The sequence below is a fragment of the Engystomops pustulosus genome, chromosome 2 (assembly GCF_040894005.1).
Source record: "Engystomops pustulosus chromosome 2, aEngPut4.maternal, whole genome shotgun sequence".
NCBI lineage: Eukaryota > Metazoa > Chordata > Amphibia > Anura > Leptodactylidae > Engystomops > Engystomops pustulosus.
The window spans coordinates 194,110,160-194,135,155 of NC_092412.1; the positions used below are offsets into that span (position 1 = coordinate 194,110,160).

Sequence of the window (24,996 nt, forward strand, 5' to 3'; positions counted from 1 at the left end):
GGATATAAGTCCCCATGTTTTCTCTCCTCCAAAAGGACCTGTTGACATCCGCCATTGTGCCTTTCACCTATAGGACCCCATTTTCTTCAAACATTTATACCATCATAGGTACTAATGGGATCCCAGGTTTTAATCACAAGTCTTTCTCTTCCCAGATCAGGTTAGTTGCTCTTCATTATTGTGCTCTTCACCTGTAGGACCTGATTTTCTTCATATATTTATACCATCAATGGCATAAATAGGGTCCCAGGAATTTCAACACAATCTTCTTTCTTTCTAAAAGTGACCTATAATTCAATTTGTTAAATACAACCAAGTGCAAAATGAGCAGTGTTTGGCAAGAGCATGCAGGGCATAAGGCCTCCTAAAATAGTTAGAGGCATTAGACCAAGTCCAGTAGTGCTCATAAGAGATTGTAATACATAGACCTTTTGGGACCAATCCAGCTAAGGGAATAGTGAACCCAAATATCTCTTTGTGAAAGAAAAAAAAGACAAAGTATGAATTCCAATCTCTGCCAAATGACTCTGAAATGGTACATCTGAATTTGGTTAAATAAATTAATCCATTTCAGTTGTTTTTTCTAAAATTATGAGAAATTGGTTAATGAGCACCTTGAAAAAATATTATGGCCTCCTCCAAATCCCCTACAGCCATCCGATCCATCGCCAAATAGGTGCGCCTTTGCCACTGACAACAGCGTTCCTCTTTAACCAATTTCCACATAACTTGGGAGAAAACCACAAACAAATATACATTTCCTCATCTATGGTTTACAAACATTTATTTGCAAATAATTAACACTATTATTATTGAGACTGACCTGGTCTGATGACTTGAAATGGTGACATTTCTTCAAAGGTGATGCTGTTGATCATTGTGGTCTTCTTCCATCGCACCCTTTTTTCTTCAAAAGTTTGTACCATTAAAGGTACCAATGGGGTCCCAGGATAGAAGTCCCCATGATTTCTCTCCTCAAAAAGGACCTGTTGACATCCGCCATTGTGCTTTTCACCTATAGGACCCCATTTTCTTCAAATATTTATACCATCATAGGTACTAATGGGATCCCAGGTTTTAATCACAAGTCTTTCTCTTCCCAGATCAGGTTAGTTGCTCTTCATTATTGTGCTCTTCACCTGTAGGACCTGATTTTCTTCATATATTTATACCATCAATGGAATAAATAGGGTCCCAGGAATTTCAACACAATCTTCTTTCTTTCTAAAAGTGACCTATAATTGAATTTGTTAAATACAACCAAGTGCAAAATGAGCAGTGTTTGGCAAGAGCATGCAGGGCATAAGGCCTCCTAAAATAGTTAGAGGCATTAGACCAAGTTCAGTAGTGCTCATAAGAGATTGTAATACATAGACCTTTTGGGACCAATCCAGCTAAGGGAATAATGAACCCAAATATCTCTTTTTGAAAGAAAAAAATGACACAGTATGAATTCCAATCTCTGCCAAATGACTCTGAAATGGTACATCTGAATTTGGTTAAATAAATTAATCCATTTTAGTTGTTTTTTCTAAAATTATGAGAAATTGGTTAATGCGCACCTTGAAAAAATATTATGGCCTCCTCCAAATCCCCTACAGCCATCCGATCCATCGCCAAATAGGTGCGCCTTTGCCACTGACAACAGCATTCCTCTTTAATCAAATGTTCGACGCTGATTCAGGTCTGCCGGGATTCACTAAGGTTGTGCGCCCGATATCCAGCAGGTGTCGCTGCTGCACCGAGGTCCCCCAGAGTTCACCTTCTTCGTCCCGGTGCATGTAAGTGCTGATCCTGCGCCATGCCCACGATTTCTGTTGCGCGAAAGCCGGCGTCAATGCGCCACAATCCGATCGCGTGAGCCAAAATTCCCGGGCAATTCGGCGCAAATCAAAAATATTAGGGAAACCCGACGATTGCGCATTCGGACCCTTATAAAATGAGCCCCAGTATGTCCAAGCTGAGCCCGCAGCAGCGATGACTTTATCCACGGGATAGGGCCTAACTTGCTGATCAGTGGGGGAAGGGTCGGACTGGCCCGGTGGGGGGCGTGGTATCCTCTGTTGGACCCTGGTCTCAGACGTCAAAAGTTATTGCAGGGACCTCCGTTTGCCTTGGAGGCCCCTGCCAGTGATACTACTAGAAATATATGTCTAAGGTGCCTAATTCGATTCGCGCGTCACTGCACAGCCGGCCCCAGCATTACCATCTGTATTTTTAAGATGCAGATGACATGTTCGGAGCGGGATTGTCACATGTCTTTTCGGCGCCGCACTCCTATGATGCAGCCGCAGTGAAACACGTGGAACCAGCACCGCGAGTCTTACTCTCTCCCTGATGTGCGGCACGTAATGAAGCCATTACCCACCGCACATCTGCGCTCTTCATCCCAGACCTGAACTGCTGAAGACAGGAGGACGTGCAACAAGACTGCTAGGTAAGTCATTATTTAAAAAAAAAAAATTTTTACCTACAGGTGCAATGTGGAGGCCCGGGGCAGTGAAAATAATGGAGGGCGACGTGGAACATAGATATATATATAGGCAAGGGGCCCCCACAGGGTCTTTTATTTTAAATGGAAGAGGATGATATCGGTAAGCAAGGGGCCCCCCAGAGGGGATTTATATGAAAGAAGAGGTCTATATATATCAACTCCTTCCATTTCATATAAACTTCCTCCTAGGTAAGTCATTATTTTTCTAATTTTTTTTTACCTACAGGTGAAATGTGGAGGCCACATTTCCAACCACTTCCATTTCATGTAAACTCTCTCTGGGGGGCCCCTTGCTTATATATATTAAACCCCTTCCATTTCATATAACCCCCCTCTGGGGGGCCCCTTGCCTATACAGGCACGCCCCGGATTACATACAAGATAGGTTCTATTGGTTTGTTCTTAAATTGAATTTGTATGTAAGTTGAAACTGTATATTTTATAATTGTAGTTCCAGACAAAATTTTTTATTGTCCTAGTGACAATTGGAGTTCCAAAATTTTTTGCTGTAATGGGACCAAGGATTATCAATAAATGTTCATTTCAGACACTTTACAGCTGATCATTGCAGTCTGGGACTATAGTAAAGCATCCAGAGAGCTTCACTAGAGGTCACAGGGGGTCAATGGGGTCTGTCTGTAACTAGGGGTCGTCTGTGAGTCAGGTGTCCTTAAGTAGGGGACCGTCTTTATACAAGTGGTCCCCTACTTAAGAACATCCGACCTACAGACGATCCCTAGTTACAAACGGCAATCTGGATGTTGGTAAGGTACTCTACTTTACCCTTAGGCTACAATAAACAGCTATAACAGTTATCAAAGGTGTCGACAATTAATGTATATATATATATATATATATATGCGACTATTTTTGGGAGTGCAAAATTTTGGCGCTGCTTGTGAATCCACCAGTTTTCTGGCAATTCTATTTTTCTAACACATTTTCTGGTGCTTTTTGTGGCACAAAAATAGCCCCACTAAAGCTGGTCTAGGGAGTTAAACCTTTCAGTGCCTGCGACAATTCATTAATCCCTTGCGCCACAAAGTTACGTCCCACTGAAAAATATAGCATGGTTCCAGCGCCACCCTGCGCCAAAAATAATAAATTCCCCTCACAGAGATAGTTTTTGGAACATCACAATAGTAAAATCAACCTATTTGCTCATAGCAATCTCACTTGAACAAAATTAAGTCCAATTATTGAATGTTGCCCAATTTGCAATGAATGAAATGATATAATTAGGCATTCTTCTATGCAGGATATGCAGCTTCTTGCAAACATGGCTTTCTTCTTCCAATAGCACCACACATGGTATATACAGGAATTGCAGCTTAGCCGTTTGGAAATGAACAGAGCTTGCCATACCAGTTACAACCCATGGTCAGCTGTTTTTGAAAGAAAGCAGCCATGTCTTTCAGCCCCCAGACAACCCCTTTAGGTGGGCTCTTGGCACCCCAGTGTGACCCTGAGTGGGCGTCTAAGTGCTGAGACCCCCGCAGATCGCAAAAAACGAGGGGCAATTTCCGTCAGCTCTATAGAGATTAATGGAGCAGAATGGTCATGCACGGCCGTCTGCTCCATTAATCTGATGGAGCGACGAGGGTTCCCCTCGTTTTAGCGATATGCGGGGGTCTCAGCACGGAGACCCCCCCTGATCAGCAAGTTAGGCCCGCTCCCATGGATAAAGGTGCAAGCAAAGCCCAGCTTCAAATGGAGTCCACGTGAAGTAAAAACATGAAGTTTAATTCGACAACTTTAAAACAAGAAATGACATCTCATGTGAACATGGAGATAAGCATAGGTTAGTAAGGAGACCTACACATTTCGGAAATAGCTTTCCTGTTTCATGGTTAGTAATTCATGGTTAGCTCTTTCCTTATTTCCATTTATCCTAAATATTGCCCCACCTTTTCCTTCCTCCTTCACCTGTATGTAAAACCAAACCTTTTCATATTGTTTAATCTTGTCCACTAAATTCATCTAATGCTCTTTGGATGGTTTCTCTATAATACCCCAATTGTAGCCATGCACACCCGACCCAGATGTACCACCCTCTTAACGAGTTATTGTATGGATTGGTCCAGTCCTGCTCCTTTCAAATCTCCTAGCATTGCTGTTTTTAATGTGGGTGCGATTTCCGCCCCTATTACTGCTGATACATGAGTGAAAATAACATTCCAAAAGTTTAGAATTTTGGAACACAGCCATATAACATGAAGAAAATTTGCCCCGTCTTCGTTACATCTTAAGTAATTGGCATATTGTATATTATAATGTAATCGGAGCAAGCTTTTTACATTAGAATGTAAGTGGGGCACTTTATGGATAAAATTGATGTTGCATTGTATATTGATCATTTGGACAGGCATTTTATTTAGATTTCTGTATTTACTGTGGGTAATTTATCATTGAGTTTTTTGTCTACGTTTCGAGTTGTTTTTGTGGTACAAATGCTGTTTTGTGACTTTTCATTGTGCCAAATGAACATAGGACAGTGCAAAGTCACTTTTAAAATGATTGTGGCAAATTCATTATTTGCATAGACTTGTTTTCACAAATTAACTGATTCATGATTCGCAATTTAGCTCAAATTTTTGTTTAGGTGTAAATATTGGCGCAAATTTATGCCAGTCCCCACCCTGATCTATGTTGTGACTTTTGATGGGCTTTTTTGCGACTTTTCATGCTACTGTCGCATTTGGGCGATGATGTCTGATCCAAAAGTCCCTTTATTGAACTGCTATGCTATTTTATGTTGTGTTTTATATTGTGTTGTCATCCAGTGTTAACCATAACTAAGAGGTACTTCACTTACTAGTATTTTGCTAAACTACGACTAATTACTTTTTTAACCCACGACCTGTGTTGACTTCGCCCATCTGGGCTTACCGCACCTACAAAAAAGGGCTACTTTTAAAATTTTTTCAAGGGCCACTTATTTTTCCCAGTCAGCCCCTGTTCCCAACGCATGGCACAATCCGGCCTCAGGTGTGCAGCAGCGTGATAACGTCATCAATACACATCCTGTTCCATTCTGTCCTGAAGCCACAGCTGTGAGAAGGTAGAAAAGTGATGCGAGCACCGGCAAAGGTAAGTAAATGTTTGTTTTTTTTAAATAGTTTTTAATAGCCTCATTTTGGGGAAAAATAAAGTTTATGGGGCACTTTGTGTCATTAGAACAATTTGACACTATGTAGTATGTAAAGTTTGGGGGCGTATATTTAAAGTATTAATTTGAGTGGAGCCTATATGTAAAATAATAATGTGGGAGCGGTAAATGATTGATTTGGAGTAAGGGCCTAAACTTTCATCAATAATTTGGGGACTATATGTAATTTAATACTTTGGGGGAAGAAATAATGAATCAAATAAAATAAGGCACTATATCTATATTAAAGGGATTGTCTTGGCTTTTATTTACTTATACGAAAATGTATGTCCAGGTCTGCAGCTAATTACATTTTCGTCCTGCACTGATGTCACCATAACAACTGGCAACGGTGACAGCAATGCGGGAGCCCAGCTGTACAGTCAGGCTTCTGTGGTAACAGCCAGGGTCGCAATAGCTGCAATCCCAGCTGTTTAACCCTTTAGGCATCCATAGGGCTCATAGACATGTCCCGGCATGATCGCAAACCCACTCCTACAGCAGTATTGGTGGGTGCCGTTCATCTCTAGGGCAGCCCGGGTCCGGACATGGACCCTAGAGCTTCATGCATAGGCTGACTGACGTTTTTCAAGGTGGGAAATGGAAAACAGTGCCTCCTTTTGCCACCTTGAAAGGCAGCCCCCTTAACACCAAGCATTACCAACAAGAAGTCTAGTAACATGATGTGGGATTCAAAAAGCTCCCATAGAAGTTAAAAAATTTCAAAAACCTATTCATAATGGTTACCTGGAATTATAAATACTTTTTTATTTGTTATTTTGATGCTTGTTCGGCAACTATTCTGTGTCACACAAAAGCATATGTGGGAGGGGCCTAGAAGGCGCGTGCACAGTAATGACAGAGGCAGTTTAACCACAAGTCCTAAAATGCTTTGCAGGTGCCCCTCTCTCATTTACCTTGCACCATGACTACATAACTGCTTTTAGAGTATGCTTACACCTACTGTGTTCAAGTAGTCCCTACACTTACTAATCCCCAGCATAGCAGGTTCTGCTATAGCCAAACCAAAGCCCTAATACTGTTTTGTTCACCTTTCAATCCTTGTCACCATATATGTGAGATAGATATATGCTTTGACTTTTGACTAATAATGGCTACATGGGAGGGAAGAGCTGCTACAATGCAACATGATGGAGCTACAGCCATGTTAGGGGCAGATTGTGCTCTCCATGGGCCCTCTTCATTCCTGGATGTATTTACCTTGAATGTGCCCCTGTTTGCACTGGCGGGGTCTGGAATTAGCAGCACTGAAACATGTAGTGCAGATCACAGCCTGCACTCGGCTATACAGCTTATTCGGCCCCTCCCCCTCTCTCACTTCTGATTGGCTGCACACTGTCAGCTGACCTCCTTCGGTGTGAGGCAGTGGAGGAATCTGTAGTCAGAGCAGGGAACTGACAAGCAGAAACTGAATCCTTCTGCGCAGACTGGCCAGGGGAGAAGGCAGGCGGAACGGATAGAGCAGCCAGCAGGGGGAGCCAGCAACCAATTCATAACAAGATAACTCAGCAAGGCTGCATATTTTCTAATAAATGTAAATGGTGAAATTATTGTTTATAGTGCACTGAGCTGAAGTGTGTCCATGTCCTATGGTGGCACAACCCCTTTAAGCCAAACCAGTATATCTATTCCAGAAGAAACAGATTCCCAACTGTAGACAGCACTGTTTCGACCTGGTTGGGCCTCCACAGCACAGTATAGAGAACTGGTTTGGCTGAGTGAAAGGCTATCTATAGGGCTATAGGGCTTCCTCACCTGCCCCCACTTTGGTCGCCACCCTCTGCATGCCAAGTTAGGGGGGGGGGATAGCCTCCATGGCATCCCCAGTGTCCAATGAGGAACCCCTGACTACTCTAATATACTGCCATACATTAGTATTGTAGTGTATTAGTTTGAACAAGTAATCAGGCCATGACATCAATGTTGCGCAACTGTATACAGAGACCAGCAGTGATGAGAGGTCTACTTGGGACCGTTATATGTAAATTAAGAACTAGGAGGGGATTAAACATATTAATAATTAAAGGGGGCAATATGTCTAAAAATGTAAAAAAAAATGTAAAGAAAAGAAGAAGAATTATAGAGCATTCTATGTAAAATATATTTGATTAGTAGGGGCACCATATAAAAATAGAGGAAAAATGATATAGATAAAATTATTCATTTACATATATTATGCAAATAATTGCTGTATAGTATTTATTCAGGGGAGAGAGAGAGCGAGGGAGAGAGTCACTCCGAGATTCAAGATGAAAAAAACATACTGATTTATTCCAACATGTGCCAAGCTACGTTTTTGGCTCATAAAGCCTAAAAGCCTGGAGCCTTCCTCACGGCTTAGTGAGGCATAGTGTCAGAGACAAATAAATCTGCCTTTGTATCTTTTGTTATGACCCCAGAGTGCAGGTTAAATATGTTGTTAGTATTTTCTTATTAATAATGTTGGTGCTGACACTTCCCTAACCACAGCTCAGCCACCAGCAGAAAGCACCATAAGCCAGGGGCAATACTTAAAGCATCTACAACATAAATGGAAATTATATAATTTAACCCCCCAAACAGAGGTTACATTAGTGTTTCTCTGAAAATGTTTATGCTAACAATACTATTGTCTTATGTATGTAGCCAAAAAGTCAGCTAAGTAGCCTTCACACACCAATGTCACTCTTCTTTCTCCAGATCCTGAGTCTACGCAGAAGACCAGAATCTGGAGTTAGGAGAGTAATGTTGGCGAGAAAAGGCAGGCCAGAACTGGTGGTGCTTGTTACTGAAGTGACCCCAGGGGTAGGGAGTACTTGGTTGCTTTAAAACTAGTTCCTAGTGGGGCTCTGGAAATGCCCTCTGAAGCACTTCAGGAAAATTTGCATATTTTTTAAGACAAATTTTTCAGCTACATATGAAACTCTGAGTTTTTAAACAAAAGTATGGCTGGCAGAGAGAATTTTAAAACTAAAAGAATTACTACAAGAAATAGATTTCCTTTAATGCCCAGACAAATAGTCACCACTGCAGCCAAGAGCTGTGCACTGGAATTTCTATGCCTCCACTGTCACTGCATAGAAATTCCTGTATCCCTCACAATATAGGTCATATTTCTATGGGCACCTAGAATTGAATTTCACCTGTGGGCCCTAGGTACCCCAGTCCGACCCTAGCTACTGTAATGGAATATCATATATGTTCTTGTGATATGTGTCTTTATATTCTTATATGTTATATGTGCTTTTATGTTATTATGTTGCCAGATACCAAATATTACATTATTTCTTTAATTTTGGTGTCCTTTAACCCATTTAAAATTGTTCTAGTCTAATTTCAGTAATTATAGCTTCATACTGCTTATTTAGCATTTAGAATAACTTGTCTAGATCACTTTTATAACATGTATACCTAACCAGAGGATGCCGACCAATTATGTATACTGGTGATGCAACATGCACTGAGAGACGACTGGCTCCCAACTCCACCCCTCGTGATATATCAGTGTATCCTAGTGTGTTGCATGCTTCACAATTTTTAGATCACTTGATTGCGGGGGAGGGGCAGTGCCAGACTCCAAGTACTGTTGCATGCGCCTGATATAACATCATTGTTTCATGTTATATACCGTATTTTCCGGACTATAAGGCGCACTTAAAAGCATTGGATTTCCGTGGAAATCCAAAGTGCGCCTTATAGTCCGGTGCGCCCTATGTATGGCGCTGGGCACAGGGCAGCGGACCATACTTACATAGGTCCCCGCTACCGGAGACAGCAGATCTCCAGCGGGAGATCTGCTGTCTCCGGTAGCGGGGACCTATGTAAGTATGGTCCGCTGCCATCCTCCACCTCCCCCTCACCTTCCCCGCTCACCTTCTCCGCGTTCCCCGTCGCGTTTCGGCGCCGCGTCCCGTCGCCGCGTCCCGTCGCCGCGTCACGTCGGGTCTCCGCCACGCCCCCGGACCTCCGCCATGCCCCCGGCCCCCGGACCCCGCGCCTTATAGTCCGATGCGCCTTATATATGTAATTATTACATATATAAGGCGCATCGGACTAATGCGCCTTATAGTCCGGTGCGCCCTATAGGGCAAAAAATACGGTACAAAACAGGTGGGGAGCAAATCTGCCAATTGGCTGCTGTACTTTTTGAACTCTGTCTCTGCCTGGATGACACCAACCCCAGATGAAGGCAGCATGCCGAAACACGCATCAGGGTATCATCTGGGTATTTGCTGGCATCCAATGACACAGGTAAGAAGCACTATGCTCTTGAGCTGTACACTCTTTTATATAATACCGCCTGTCTTGTTCGCACTTATGTTATCGTAGCTTGTACTGTATTTAGAAATGTAGTGCTCTTCTGGTAGCATTAGACACTTAGATTAACCTCTCATTTCATCAAATTAATGTTATTGTTTGTATGATGAACAATTATACAATTTACTAATATACTTTCTGGATCTATTCCTCACAGTTTGCTAGATCTCTGCTTGCTGTCATACTATAGAAAGCTTCAAGTGGACAGAAATTTGACCATGGTCACACAGGTGCACAAATCGGCAGTATCATAAAGAATAACCAGAGCTGTGTACTAGCTGTGCACCTGTGTGACTATGGTCAGATTTCATCTACTGGAAATAACAATGACGCTTCCTATAGAGTGATATCAAGCAGAGACCTAGAAAACTGTTAGGAATTGATACAGAAATTATAATGGACAATTGTACAACTTTTCATTATTTAAATAATAACATTTATTAGCTGAAATGGGAATACCCAGTCTGGCTTTTTTGTGTAGGTTATTTAGTCATTGTCAGTTGTTAAGGTGAATACTATGTAGAAATATTATATAAATGTATAATATATGTCAAGACAAATTTGCACTTCCTGATACTATTCAAAGTTTTTCCAATTTTATTTACTAGCAAGTGGATGTAGACCAATAAATATTACTCAATAGTAAAGAAAACTAAAATCTTTATTAAATACACATGATGAAATACATTAAATTCAACAAAGTTCGCAGGTACTGAAGTTCATGACCCAAGTGTACCTAATCCTTATATAAGGGTCATATATGGTACAAAGTATAAACATACATAGATATCAATGGAATGTACACAGTATCAGTTGGGGGGATTTATCATCAAGTTTCTGATGTAACCATGGAAACCAAACAGAGCTCAGCTTTAATTTTATACACATCTGTAGGAAAATGAAAGCTGTGCTCTGATTAGTTGCCATGGGCAACTAGAACAATTCTGAGCTAAGAGACTTATGATAAATCTCCCCCAATGTGCAGATATTCTCCATGGATTCTCACGTAGACTGGATCCTTTGCCTTCGGCTCCCTGTTTAGTACCAGGGACAACACATTGAACATGAGCTCCATCATATATTATTTCAAGAATAAAATATTATACTCTGTTGCAATATTGTGCACAGTAAAAGGACATCACACAAGGCAGATTTGCTCCAAATACTTTTCAACCTTAAATTAGTAGCAGTAATATGAATCGGTTTGTTTCATCCACAAAAACCTGGATTTATACAAACCCAATTCAGAGTTATTAAAGGAAACCTACCACTTGTAGTGGCAGGTTTCTGATGGAAATACCGGGCACCAGCTCAGGGTGAGCTGGTGCCGGAGCTTATTTTCGTTAGTGTTTTAAACCGCAGTATCGCGGTTTAAAACACTTTTTAAACTTTATAGCCGGCGCAGGCAGCTACGCGCTCGGAGCTTACCATGCGCGCGGCTCTCATTCACTTCCTATGTAGCCGCGCGCACGGTAAGCGCCGAGCGCTTACCTGCCTGCGCCGGCTATAAAGTTTAAAAAGTGTTTTAAACCACGATACCGCGGTTTAAAGCACTAACGAAAATAAGCTCCGGCACCAGCTCACCCTGAGCTGGTGCCCGGTATTTCCATCTGAAACCTGCCACTTCAAGTGGTAGGTTTCCTTTAAAGACTTGCAAAGAGTTTTGTAAATAATCTGGGAAAATACCAAAAAGTAGAAAAGAAACATAATGGGCAATGTTAATTCAATAGAATCTGTTTGCCAAAACTGACCTATCGCATCCATAATATATACTGTAAAACATTAACCTTGATAATAGTGAACAGAGCTTTACATGTTGTATTAGTAATATGGCTGAAATCTGAGACAATTTCTGTGTGAAGCATAACCGTCATTTGAGATAATTTTTTATATTTTGTGTGGGAGGATGTGGTGAACATTTTTCTAATATAATTCATTAACAGATTCTGCTTAGCTTTTAACAAAAGTCAAGCTACTCCCTGCCATAGAGCTGCATATTCCAGCCTGTACAGTGTGTGTCTATGAGGCTGCATGAGCTAACATCTAATCTCCCAGTGTTTATACAGCTCTGAGATGGGAGGATTAACCCCTCCACTTTCGGCTTGATCTTTGTAAATAATGCTCAAAGCATACTACAGCCAGGGAAAGAGCAGGAGGGTTAACTTTCACAGCTGTGTAAAAAAACAGGAGAGGAGAGAGAGATCAGTCTTCAATCCTGTAGACAGATTTGTAGACGTAACATTTTAACTAGGGGAATATTGCAGCCAGTTTCTTTTAAAACTAAACATAATCTCTTGCTGAAGCATATTAGAAAAGTGTTCACAACACCCCCCCCCCTCCCTCCCCAAGAAACACACAATATCATTATTATTTTTTAATTTTAGAAGATACGAAATATCAGACAGACGTGGTGTCACTGAGAGAAGGTTGTCACTCACCATATTCAGTAGGAAGACATCTTGTACATCAGAGGATCTATCACTTCACATCTCCTAATCTGAAATAAAAAGTGAAAACATATTAAATTAAGTGACTCAAAGTAAATCCACAAACTGTGGACATCTGCTCCATAGTGGCCTCTAACCTCCCGTGTTTTGTTAGATTAGCTGTGTACAGTGTTAGATTATCCCCACTGAACATATCAGACGTCCTCTCCAGGAAAAATAAAATGTGACAAGGGACAAGATGACAGGTGACAATAAGTGTTCCTGCATCTAGTATGTGCTGCATTATGTGAGGCTTGAGGTTTACATTGTACATTATTCTTTATATCCACACTACAATATGGAACCATTCAGCATCTTAATAGTCTACTAACCTTTTTTGGGGAAAATAACTGGAAAATGTCAGTGTCACTATCTGCCAGCATCTCCTGCCAGGACATATATTACCAGGCATGGCAGTTGGGTTGCTATGGCAACTTTACCATGAGCCCCTAATCTACACATGGAATTTTATGTTAACTAGTGACTGTTACAATATAGGTTTTACTATGTAGCAGTTAGTTACAGCCACGGCACATTGCCCCTTCATCAGTAAATATTAATCACTCTCCAACCAGTGATGTCATGGCCTTTCCCTTCCCACCTATAACTTGGTATCAGTTGTATCATCATCATGTAAAAACAAATGAACTAAAAGAGTTCGAAACTGTTCCTAGGTGATGAGATGAGTGGATGTGACATACCAGATGATGTATTTCGCTAGGAGTGCTCCACCAACGCTGTACAAAGATGCCAACTGTAGTTGTCAAAGCCACACCCACTTTTTAAAATCAGTTAAATGCTAAGCTCCTATTGGCTAAAGCTTATGGAACAAACCAACCGGGACAGGGACACTATACCGTATATATGAAACTTATTGCTTCTTTTTCACAGAGTCAGTTAATTCCAATATACAATATGTGCTTCACAGTAGCACTAATATAATATATTGGGTAAATTGTCTTGCTTTGCATCAGTTACATTAATGGATTCTAACACTCTATATACATGTATCTCCCCATGATGCTTTGAAGAATGGTTTATGCCATGTCATATCTGTAGCCATAGTTTCTCACATTGGGGCTTATTAACTAAGGGTCCGCGGATCGCACTTTCGTCGGATTTTTGAAATTTTCGGGATTTGCACCGCTGTGACAGGTATTTAACTGGGGATTGCGTCGCACACAATCGGATTGTGACGCAGCTGTGCTGGCTTTGATGCGGCAGAAATCGGGGGGCGTGCCGATGGACGCTCTGACTGATTCAGACTGAGCGTGGGATTTATGATTCGAATTGTGTTGCAAGACCAAGCAAGACCAGAAGTGAGAAGCAGCCTCAGAAGTAGTTGTGTTATCAGAGAGTCATACACTGCTGAACTCTAAAATTTTAACACCAAGAACAGACCATAAAGATTAAAAGGAAGTAGCAGATGGTGCTAAAATCTGGAAATGAGAACATTCTTAAAGGACATCTCACACCAGGATGAAGGATTGTAAACCAAGCACACTGGTGTGTGTGTCCCCTCTGACAGGATCTGCACTTCTTTTAGTTTTTTATGCCCTGCCCTTTTTACAAAACAAAGTCTTTAAAATTATATAAAGAAGCCTGAGGGGCTCCAGGCACCATAGGTGTTGATTGAGACTGGAGCCCCTCAGGCTCATTTGCATAAACCTTTTTTCTTAAAAACAAGGGCATAAGAAGCTGAAAGAAGAGCAGATACTGCCAGAGGGGACACAAACCAGCGTTTAAGTGTGTAATTAACAGCACCTGTTGGTGGTGGCTCCTAACAGGTGGTGACAATAACTAAATCACACTTACAGCCAGTTGAAATGGATTAAAGTTGACTCAACCTGTGTCCTTGTGAGGACGGCAAAGAAAAATTGATGAGAGATTTCAACACAAGATTGTGAAGATGGTGGATAAAAAACCTCGACTAACATCCAAGCTGCCCTGCAGTCCGGGGGTACAACAGTGTCAACCCAAACTATCCATCGGCGTCTGAATGAAAAGGAACTGCATGGTAGGATACCTAGGATGACCCCACTTCTTACACAGAAACATAAAAAAGCCTGGCTGGAGTATGCCTAAACTTACCTGAGAAAGCCTAAAACGTTTTGGGACAGTGTTCTCTGGTCAGATGAGACAAAAGTTGAGCTTTTTGGGAAAAGGAATCAACATAGAGTTTACAGGAAAAAAAAGAGGGCCCCAAAGAAAAGAACACGGCCCCTGCAGTCAAACGTGGCGGAAGTTCCCTGGTGTTTTGGGGTTGCTTTGCTGCCACTGTCACTGGACTGCTTGACCGTGTGCATGGCATTATGAAGTCTGAAGACTACCAACAAATTTTGCAGCATAATGTAGGGTCCAGTGTGAGAAAGCTGGGTCTCCCTCAGAGATCATGGGTCTTCCAGCAGGACAATGACCCAAAACACACTTCAAAAAGCACTAGAAAATGGTTTGAGGGAAAAAACTGGAGACTTCTAAAGTGGCCAGCAATGAGTCCAGACCTGAATCCCACAGAACACCTGTGGAGAGATCTCACAATGGCAGTTTGGAGAAGGCGCCTTCACATCTCAGGGACCTGGAGCAGATTGCCTAAGAAGAATGGTCTAAAATTCCAGCAGAGCAGTGTAAGAAACTCATTGATGGTTCCCAGAAGCGGTTGTTCGCAGTTATTAAAAGGCTGAGGGTGTGGCCCATTTTTGGAGTTTTGTGCAAAATGATCAATAATGTGACTTTTTATTTCATTCTCTTTTGTGTTTTTTTTTTGGCCAACACTGTATATGAAAGTATCTGTCGTGGTAAATGGCGCGCTCAGACACATGAGTGAAATCGCAGGAATTTATTTATTAAAGCGTCTTAAAATAACAACAAGCTTCTAAGGGAAAAGTACCCTTTTTCAAGTACATAGACTGATGCCAAGAATATAAAGAGTGCGATTGTTGGGTGTTATTTTTTTATGATGACAGGTTCCAGTTATTGTACTTCTCAATAATTCTTCTGCTTTTCAATTGTTTATTAACATTATATTGGAGTCATAAATGGAGGGGGGGGGGGGAGTTGTCAGTCCAAATGAGAACTGCTTGTGGCAGGGAGCAGAAGATGACCTGCAACCAATAACCCCCCTTCCCCACCACACACTGCTTGCAGGGATCCAGGTAATGTTAAAGAAAATATTAAAAAGCAGCAGAATTATTTTAGTCATATTTAGCTTCAACATGCCAGAGGCTATTGAAACCTGTCATCATGTAAAAAGGACAGGTTCCCTTTAAATAAAAAGAAGAATATTATTTCCCCCACATATGTAGCTCATTGAGAGAGATTTATCAGTGATCCGAACTGCAAGAAGTTGCAATTATTCCAGCCAGCGAAGTGGGCGGGCTTGGGGTGTTCCTGGCCCGTGACTGCAATTTTTAATACATTTCAGAAAATTTTTACTGAAAACTTTTCCAGGTTGAATCTGGCATAGTTTTGTCTGCCAGAGTGAGCGGCCAGCGGATTTATAATGAGGTATAAGTCTCATGATGTATCCGCCATGGTGGCAGGTGGGCGTTAAAGGGATATTCCCATCTGGGCATTCACATTTAATTTAATTAATTTTCCATTCGTAAACATTTCTTCGATTGGAGATATATATAGTAGATTAATGAAATTGAATGAGAACACCCCCTTTAAACGTATGTATGATAAATGTTCCCCATAGTGTTAGTCTACAGGTCACTTAAGTATTAATATGGCACCATCTAGTGGTTGAAATTGAGTAAGCATTCTAGTGATCTTCCCCAAAGAAAAATCAAGCAGCATTTAACAGCTTGGACTCTTGTAAGACTGGCTATACAGTTATTTATGCCTGACATCAAAGCTGATGGAAAATAAATTTAGGACTTTGTGATTTGCTGCAGCTGATCTGTCACAATTGATAATATATAGGACCATACATACTTATTCAATACATTTATTAACCATTTCTATCAGAAGTTGAAAACAAAACAGCCATTCTGACCCTGTTTTTGTGTTCTATATATTGTGCCATTGATGTTGCATAAAAAACATATTACCTTTATTATATTATTATGTATTATTTAAAGCAATGTGTTCATGCCATTTCCACAGCAAGTGGGGATGATGCAGACCACAGCAGAGTGGGTCATAACGATGTGGTTCTGCCCTGCTCCTTTTGCACTCCATGACTGAAAGATAGGAGGTGTCGTAGAATTGTACGATGTGGAGACACACAGCAGATTAATGGCGGATATTCATCTAGGCGGTATGGACGGAGGCCCGGGGTCTTAGGCTTCCAAGGGGCAAACACCCGCACAAACCTGGGCCCTATATGAAGATCCGCTTTCAGTCCTTCTTTTCCATGCAGCTCTGTCTTTTCTTCTTCCTGCCTGTGCGCATACACAATGACGCGGTTGTGTCATAGCCCGTCCACACAACATCATAAGTATGTGCTAGCCGTGAGGGAAGAAGGAAGAGAAGACAGAGCCATGGGGAGAAAAAGCCGAAGATGGGTATAGAATGTTTTTTTTTTTTTTTCCAAGAGTGCCCTGCTGTGGACATTTCATTAATAGGGGGGAGGAATCTCTACTGTGGACATTCTGTAAAGCGGGCATCTAATGTGGATAGCTCCTTCTCACACTGTAGCCCCTCTGTTATTGTGCCACCAGCTCCCCACATATTATAGCCCCCTCTTATTGTGCTCCCCCAGCAGCTCCCCCTGTTATTGTGCCCTCCAAGCACTGTAATCAGCTCTGTCGGTGTCCGGAAGATACACAAATGCGGGTCCGACTCAGTTCTGGCAGGTGTCTAATGACATTTGCCCTGCACCCAGACACAGTAGGGAAGGGGGTGTTGAAGCCGCCTCCCAGTGCATGTGCCATTACAAGCAATGCCAAGTTATTAAGCAGGGTGTAAACCATACAGGCCATGGCCAGTGGTCAGTATTAATATATCATTGCATGATTACCATACTTATAATAATATCAATCTTACACATATGTACTCACACACGTCACATAATATTTATTCTTATTGCAGTACATATTGTCTAACTTTGTTGACCCTTAGAACTCTTAATTATACTCTGAATGATATTTTAGTACTCAGGCCAAATATATAACATCTCCATGCCATATATTGTGGAAATAAAGATTGTTTTGTTGAATTATTGAATTGAATTATTGTAGTTTTCTATTATTTGAGGGGCTAGATTTTTTGCCCCTAGGTTGAAAAGTGTATTTATAGGTATTCAATAACACAGGGCCTGGCAAAGGATTGTCCCCTGGGTTGGGACTTCGTATTATATTCCCCTAGATGACCATTTATGCTTTCACACTAAACTGAATTTATCTACAGCATGTACCGGATATTCCGTACATCACTCTTATACACCACATGCTTTATCAACTAATAATCATGGCATTAGTCTATTTGTGAAATCATTTTGAGCTGTAGTATACTGTATGCCTACAGATGAAATTTTAAGTTATGAGGTTGATATCCATAATAAACATATCACTCATTTTGTACTATTAAGGTGTAAACTAAACTCAGTTGACATATGTATATGTTATATACTGTAGGTATGATGTGTGGTTCCCCTAATATATGTGTATGTCCATATATATTTTTTAATATCCTGAAAGGTAACACTGACTTGGCGCTGAGTTCACAAAGAAAAACAGCACCACAGGTAATATCCCCAGGGAGAAGTGAATCCAACCAGAACCTAATTGTGAGGTGCTCACCTGAGGCACACTTGTGGTATCACATCATGGGGTACAAAGAAGATAATGCTTCTCCAAGAACCTAGTGGATAGTAAAATGCACATATCTTAAAACAGCCCTTTGCTCAATCCCAATTCCCCTAAAGGGTTTTGTTAAGGTATAAGTATATAAAAAAAATGGGGGCACTATGTGGAGTATCCACACTAAGGCACTAATACTGATTCCACCCCAGTAGGATAGTAAGCTTAAAGAGGACTTTGCATGAAATATAGTATAGAGTGAAATTACCTTGCACAGATAACATGTGTGGAGATGTAGCATTTGCCTGGACTAGCGAGTGGCATGCGCAGAAGAGTACAAGCACAAGCTGCATTTTGAGCAGTCCCGGCTTCGGACATGAACTGGAACTTCTGTTGGTTACTAAGATGTTCCAGATGTTTATTGTTTTCGTGGCAACTAAAATGAGCTCATAGAGCACATATAGAATGCAGTTAGTGGAGAGTCAGTGTAGTGTTGCTATAGCAACCATGAAAAGTTCTATGGAGGACATATAACATTACATATAAATATATAATTATACAGTAAGCGTGCCAAGTGTGTAATGTTGCTATTACTCCCCGATTCAAAATTGTACACCAAATTAGGTACCAAGCCCACTAAACAAATAAAGGATCTCTTTATAGTTTTTTTTAGACAAAGGTAACAATCTCGGTGTTTTACCTCAGAACGAACTACAATTCCTTATGTTCTTATAGTGCCTTAGAAAGACTATTGACTTTATCACCATGGACACAGCATCCTTATATAATAATATTATACACGATATGGGGGTTTCAGCCATTTTTTAATACCTTGATAGAGAACCTAACATTCCTTTATGTAAGCGTGAATTCCTTCTAGAAGCTATAACGGTCAACTTGGATCATAACTATTTTTGATCACATTTATTTGCAGTGAAAAGGGTCAGCCGTGGGCAGGAAATATGTGCCTAGCTTTGATTACCAGTTTGTGTGGCTTTTTGAAGAAAAAAAAACTGTATACAGTTGAGAAACATGTGACCTTTTCAAATAAATGAATAACTCCCCTCACACGGGATTGGCTGTAGAGGAGCAGGGGGCGTTGCTAAGCCCAGTGATGTTTGTTTTCATATATTTGAAAAGGTCACATGGAGAAACTGTTCCTGTCCCTCCCATTTGGCAACTGCCTAGTCACACAGCAGATGCTAATGAAAGGTACTATATAACATATCTTTTTTTCTGTAAAACCAATTTTTAATACAAAAACACTTTGGCAGCGTATCTACTATGCTCTGTGGGGACTGGGGGAGTGCTAAAAATGGGTCTCCTGGTGACAGGTTCCCTTTAACACCTTCTTAAGCATAGTTATAGTTACTTTAATTTTAGTAGCAGTCATTTTACTTACTAATATCCCTTATGAGCAATATAAGAAAATATAGTAGTAGCTTTAAAGAGCATCTACCACTAGGATGAAGGACTGTATGCAAACGAGCATGTGGTTCATTTGCATAGTCTTTTATCCTGGTGGTAGATGTCCTTTAAGACTAAAGGTTAGTCAGCCCCTTTAGTAACATCCGCACAAGTCAGAAAGATTGTCTGGATCAATAAGTGTCTGATGCTGAGTCTTCTATTCATTTTATTACCACTTTCTCAAGAGATGGTACCCCTATAAGGCATTTTACAGAAACCTTGGAATATCATGTTACATGATCCATTTTAAAAAGACATCATTCCAAGTAATCCTAGACTTAGGTTCCGAAGTTCAAAGTATTTAAATAACGGTCCGTGTCAATTGAAGTGGTCCTGAGAACTATATTGGTCCAATACTTCTGTTCCCTAAAATTATAGGCAGCTTTACATGCGGTCAGCCTTCTATCATAGGACCACCTTCAGTACGGCCTTTTCAGGTGAACATTTTTCTATTAAGAGTTTTATGAGCTGCATTGCTAAGAATGTAGTTTATTTAATGGAACGTGTAAATAAAAGGATTTCATGATAACTCAAATGTTGATATCAATACTCTGCATCGCTTTAATCATCTAAAACACCACAACGTACTGGATTTTAAAACTGCAATGCTTTGTTTCATTGGGTTTAAAGGGGGTTTTCCCACAAATTCAAGTTGGGCCCTATCTACAGGATAGGGCCTAATTTGCTGATTGGTGGAGGTCTCAGTGATGAGTGGTGATCTAACTAGGGGTCCTAGGTACTACAGTTGTACCCCCTCGACTCTCCAGAAAATGAATGGTGCAGACTACAATCTCCGCCAGCTCCACAGAGATGTATGGAGCAGAACGGACCTGCACGGCCGTCTGTTCCATTAATTTTCTGGAGCGAGAAAGGGTCTGACCGAGGGACCTGGCACCCCATTGGACCCCTCATTTTTGTGATCTATGGGGTCTCATCATTGAGACCCCCACTGATCAGCAAGTGAGGATGAGGCCTTACTTCAATTCATGGGAAAACCCCTTTAAATGATTGTTTGCAAAATGTATGTTAAAGTTGTACGTGCTCCATACACATCATGGAGCACTTCATAGTTGCACTGATGCCCCACTAAATCCCCACAGCAAACATCTGGATCATCAGTGCCTTAGCAAATGGAGCTTCCACTTTTTTTTTTTTTTTAAACTTTATTTTTCAACAAGTTATGTAGTACAAAAAATAAAATCACATAGAAAGCAGTTTACATTTTCAATTTGACTTTCCCTTGCAGGACCATATTTCAGCTATGAAACAACATTCTATTGCGTACGTAGTCCTGCCTCCCCCCCCCCCCCCCCCCCGGCGACTGGCGACAGACCCCTTCATCAGAGACCTGTAAAAAGCTAACCAATATTCATTCAGCAGAGATAGAAAAAAGTTCAACAAGGTACTGTTGACTGCACAGGGCTGTTGTTCAAGGGCGGTTCAGCCAGATATCCCTCGAGCTATCTCTACATATCCCTGTTTCAAATTCCTCCCATCTTTGCGCTAACATTAGAATATCCATTCTTTTTTCCCACCTCTTAATCATTGGTGCCTCTGTGTCTTTCCAATGGCTCGGAATTAGTAATCTTGCCATAAATAAACCTTTTAATACACTCGAGATACATCCTGAAGAGCCAACAATGCCTTTCTTCGTGCCCAAGATGCAAACCTGCAAGTTTGAGGAGATACTGCAATTGAATATTGCTTGTAGTTTATCAAGGACCTCTGTCCAATAACGATGCAATTTTGGGCATCTCCATAACATGTGCATAAGGTCGGCATCTATCAGGTTGCACCTTGGGCACTTTTCTTCACTCTTTTTCCACATATAATTTAGCCGTTTCGGCGTCATGTGTACCTGTGTATTATAAAAATTTGAGAGATGATCTGGGACATGTTCTTGATCGTATTTCTCATCATCTGTAGAGAGTTTACCCATTCCTCCGCTGTCAGGTCAGGTACATCATTCTGCCATTTTACTAAGCATTCAATTGCAGGAGGTGTATGCTTATTTTGAATCATTATCTTATAAACCCTGGACATTAAACCCTTCCTGTTTATAGGATCCAACAGATCCTTTAGTAGTGGGTGTTCTTCCTGCAGGAACTCTTTATCTGAGAGACAGACACTAAAGGCACTCTTGAGTTGGGCATAGAAAAACCAGTCCCCCACCCCTAGACCAAATTCCAAAGCCATTCCCTCAAAAGATTTTAGACCCCTCTGATCTATCACCTGGTGCAGAAACTTAACCCCTTTTCCCCTCCAGAATCTCAAGGACTCCATAGATAGAAAATTTCTTAAAGACACCAGTTTCCAATAAACTCCATATGTCATAACCACATAAACACCCATACTTCTTTTTTAAAATATAGTTCACCATTTCTTTATCACTATCAATAATGTTTTGCCATTGTGCTGCAAAAAAATAACTAAAAAAAATCCGGTAGAGCTAATCCACCATTCTCTATTGGAGCGTGCATTTTTCCCATTCCATACTAATTGCCTTAGAAGAGAGTCAAGGGTAGAAAAGGCCTTCCCAGGGATCATCGATGGGCTATTTTGAAATAAACAAAATCTGGTTCAGCAATACCATTTTGAAGATAACTCTTGCTACCATGGGGAGATTCATATTTTTTCTCCACACAGCGACTTTCTGTCTGATCTTGGATAATAGGGGCTTTACATTTAGCTCGATATAATCCCTTGGCCTGTTACTAATTGTGATCCCCAGATAACGCATCCTTTCTACTACAGGGAGATTTTCAATGGAGGTTAATGTCAATGAAGAGGGATCCAGGGGCAAGCAGGCAGATTTATTCCGATTTATTTTGATGCCCGATATACGGCCAAATTTATCTATTAAGTCCATCGCCACCCTTATCCCCTTCTCTGAGTTACCCAAGAACAGAAGCATGTCGTCGGCATACAACTGTATTCTTACTTCTCTGTAGCCCCATACCAACCCCCTTATGTTAACCGCAGATCTAATACTACATGCCAGGGGCTCCAACACCACTGCAAACAACAGAGGAGATAAGGGACAACCCTGCCTTGTACCCCTATACAGCTGCCAAGCGGCTGATGCCTTCCCATTTATACTTATTCTAGCCGAGGCCCCCCCGTATAGTAGCTTCACCCAGTTGACGAACTATGGGCCAAAGCCCATTCTCAACACGAGCCATATGTAGTCCCACTCGACGCGGTCAAATGCCTTGACCGCGTCGAGTGAGACAATTGTGCAGCATCCCGCCGCCTCGCTCGGATATTGCATGCACCACCATGTTCGTAGGATGTTATCCCTGACCGATCTTCCCGGCATGAACCCCGACTGGTCGCCATGAACCACTCGGCGCACCACCCTCTGCAACCTTGTTGCGAGTACTTTGGCCAACAGCTTATAGTCGGAGTTCAGCAGGGAGATCGGCCGGATGGAGCTTCCACTTTGACTGCATGGCCATTTACCAGTGTTACTACTCATCTGCATACACTGCTGTGATACTCGCAGTAGTACACATAGTACGCACCCAACATATCCACACATGTCACCTGTGAAAGGCAATTTCACGGTATATTATATTTCTTGGCATTTTTTTTTTCATTCTTTATATTTCATGCTATTTATTTTATACAATGGGGGGGAATTCATGAAGCCACTTCCACCGAAACAGAAAGTCTATCATTGGTTATGAGTTAAGATGACATTAGAACAAGGCTTGCTGGAAATAATTATTTAACAGAATTACAGTCTAATTAGAATTTCTAATCTCTAAAACCTCAGCTTGCTCTTCATATTTAGAAATTGAATACTCAAATGTAACTAGCAGCACCACACATTACTTGGGTGTATTATGGTGCATGCTGTAGACTTACCCTGCTGTCCCTTTTTAGCCTTCATTCCGTGAAGTCATGTCTGTCAGAGTTCAAGTAGAAGGACATGCATAGTTCTTTCTGATGCTCCTGTGTTAGGCAGAATTTAGGCGCTACCCCCCCCCCCCCCCAAAAGATCCAAAACTCCTTATTTGAAGACTGATAGGCTGCTGTGTATGTAGAGCAGACTGCCAATCATTGCCATTTGGGGTGGAGGAGTAGTCACCTTCTGAATACACTAGACTTAAAGGGAATCGAACACCACAATTCTACCTATAAAGGTAGAACCGGTGGTAGGTGCATGTATGGGACGTGAGGATAACCCTTTTTAGAGCAAAACCTCACGTCCCCGGTTTCTTTATGAAAACTTTATTGCCCTAATATATAACCGCCCATGCCCAAGTAGCCTCTTTGCTCCCCCTACCCTGAGATCTTCTGCACGCAGGTGCTCGTAGCTGCGTGCCCTCGCCCGAGAAGCCGGCCCGCAGCGACAGCTCAGAGGCCAGAGATACTGCACAAGCGCAGAACTCCGGCTTCTCGGACGAGCTGCACCGAAGATCTTGGGGTAGAAGGAGTAAAGGAGCTACTGGGGCACGGAGTAGCCTCAACATATAGCATCATGTCCTGCTACTCCACGCCCCAGTAGCCGCTTTACAAAATTTGCATATTAGGGCAATAAAGTTTTCAAAAAGATAGTGGGGACGTGAGGCTCTAAAAAGGGCTATCCTCACGTCCCATACATGCACCTACCACCCGTTCTACCTTTATAGGTAGAATCGTGGTGGTAGGTTCCCTTCACTGTGGTATTCTCATCTGGGCAATGACATTTAATTCATCTACCATATAGATGCATTTTTTCAATTGGATGTTATTTAAAAAGAAAAGTTCCTGTGCGATGATCGTTTCCCATAAATGTAGTCATGTTGTCCCTTAGGAACAATTTAGTTCTACTGAACAAAGACAAATAGTTTCAGCATATAAAATGGCCGGGATTTACTGTATGTGTGTGTATATACATTTATTATATATACATACACACACACACATAAAATGTGAATGCCCAGGTGAGAATAGCCCTTAAAACTTTAATCTGATGTACTACTATGCAATTTCTAAAATAGAATTTTGTTGTGAATATGAATAACTCCAGTTCCTTTTATATTAACTGGCATCCTGCCAGCATCGTGTAAGGAGTCCTGGTGGATGGGCATATGGGCAGTTCAAACGACAGTCGTTTTCTCCTCAATCTCCCTCCCCCTCCCATGTGTCGGGAATGAGTAGAGGGGATTGAGGAAAAGACTACTAGTACCGGTCGAAATGCCGCCCGGGACTTACAATGCTGGGAGTGCAGGCCCAATGGTTATTACTTACTAATTTTCATGTGGCGAAAAGTTGTGACTGAGAAAATGCCTTTAACACTGGTTATAAATTTTTGATTCACTGCTTCTAACCTTCTTACAATATTAAGAAACT

The 24,996-nt window shown here is 41.4% G+C and overlaps 1 long non-coding RNA gene across 2 annotated transcripts; it reads left to right on the forward strand.

Moving 5' to 3' along the window:
- The first annotated feature begins 5,381 nt into the window (after nt 1-5,381).
- LOC140116693 (uncharacterized) lies at nt 5,382-12,526 on the forward strand. Of its 2 annotated transcripts, none has more exons than XR_011852915.1 (3): nt 5,382-5,584; nt 9,753-9,893; nt 12,344-12,526. It is a non-coding gene; the product is annotated as an uncharacterized lncRNA (long non-coding RNA). The 2 variants fall into 2 exon arrangements; XR_011852914.1 differs by lacking the exon at nt 5,382-5,584 and adding an exon at nt 7,044-7,197.
- Nucleotides 12,527-24,996: the final 12,470 nt, after the last annotated feature.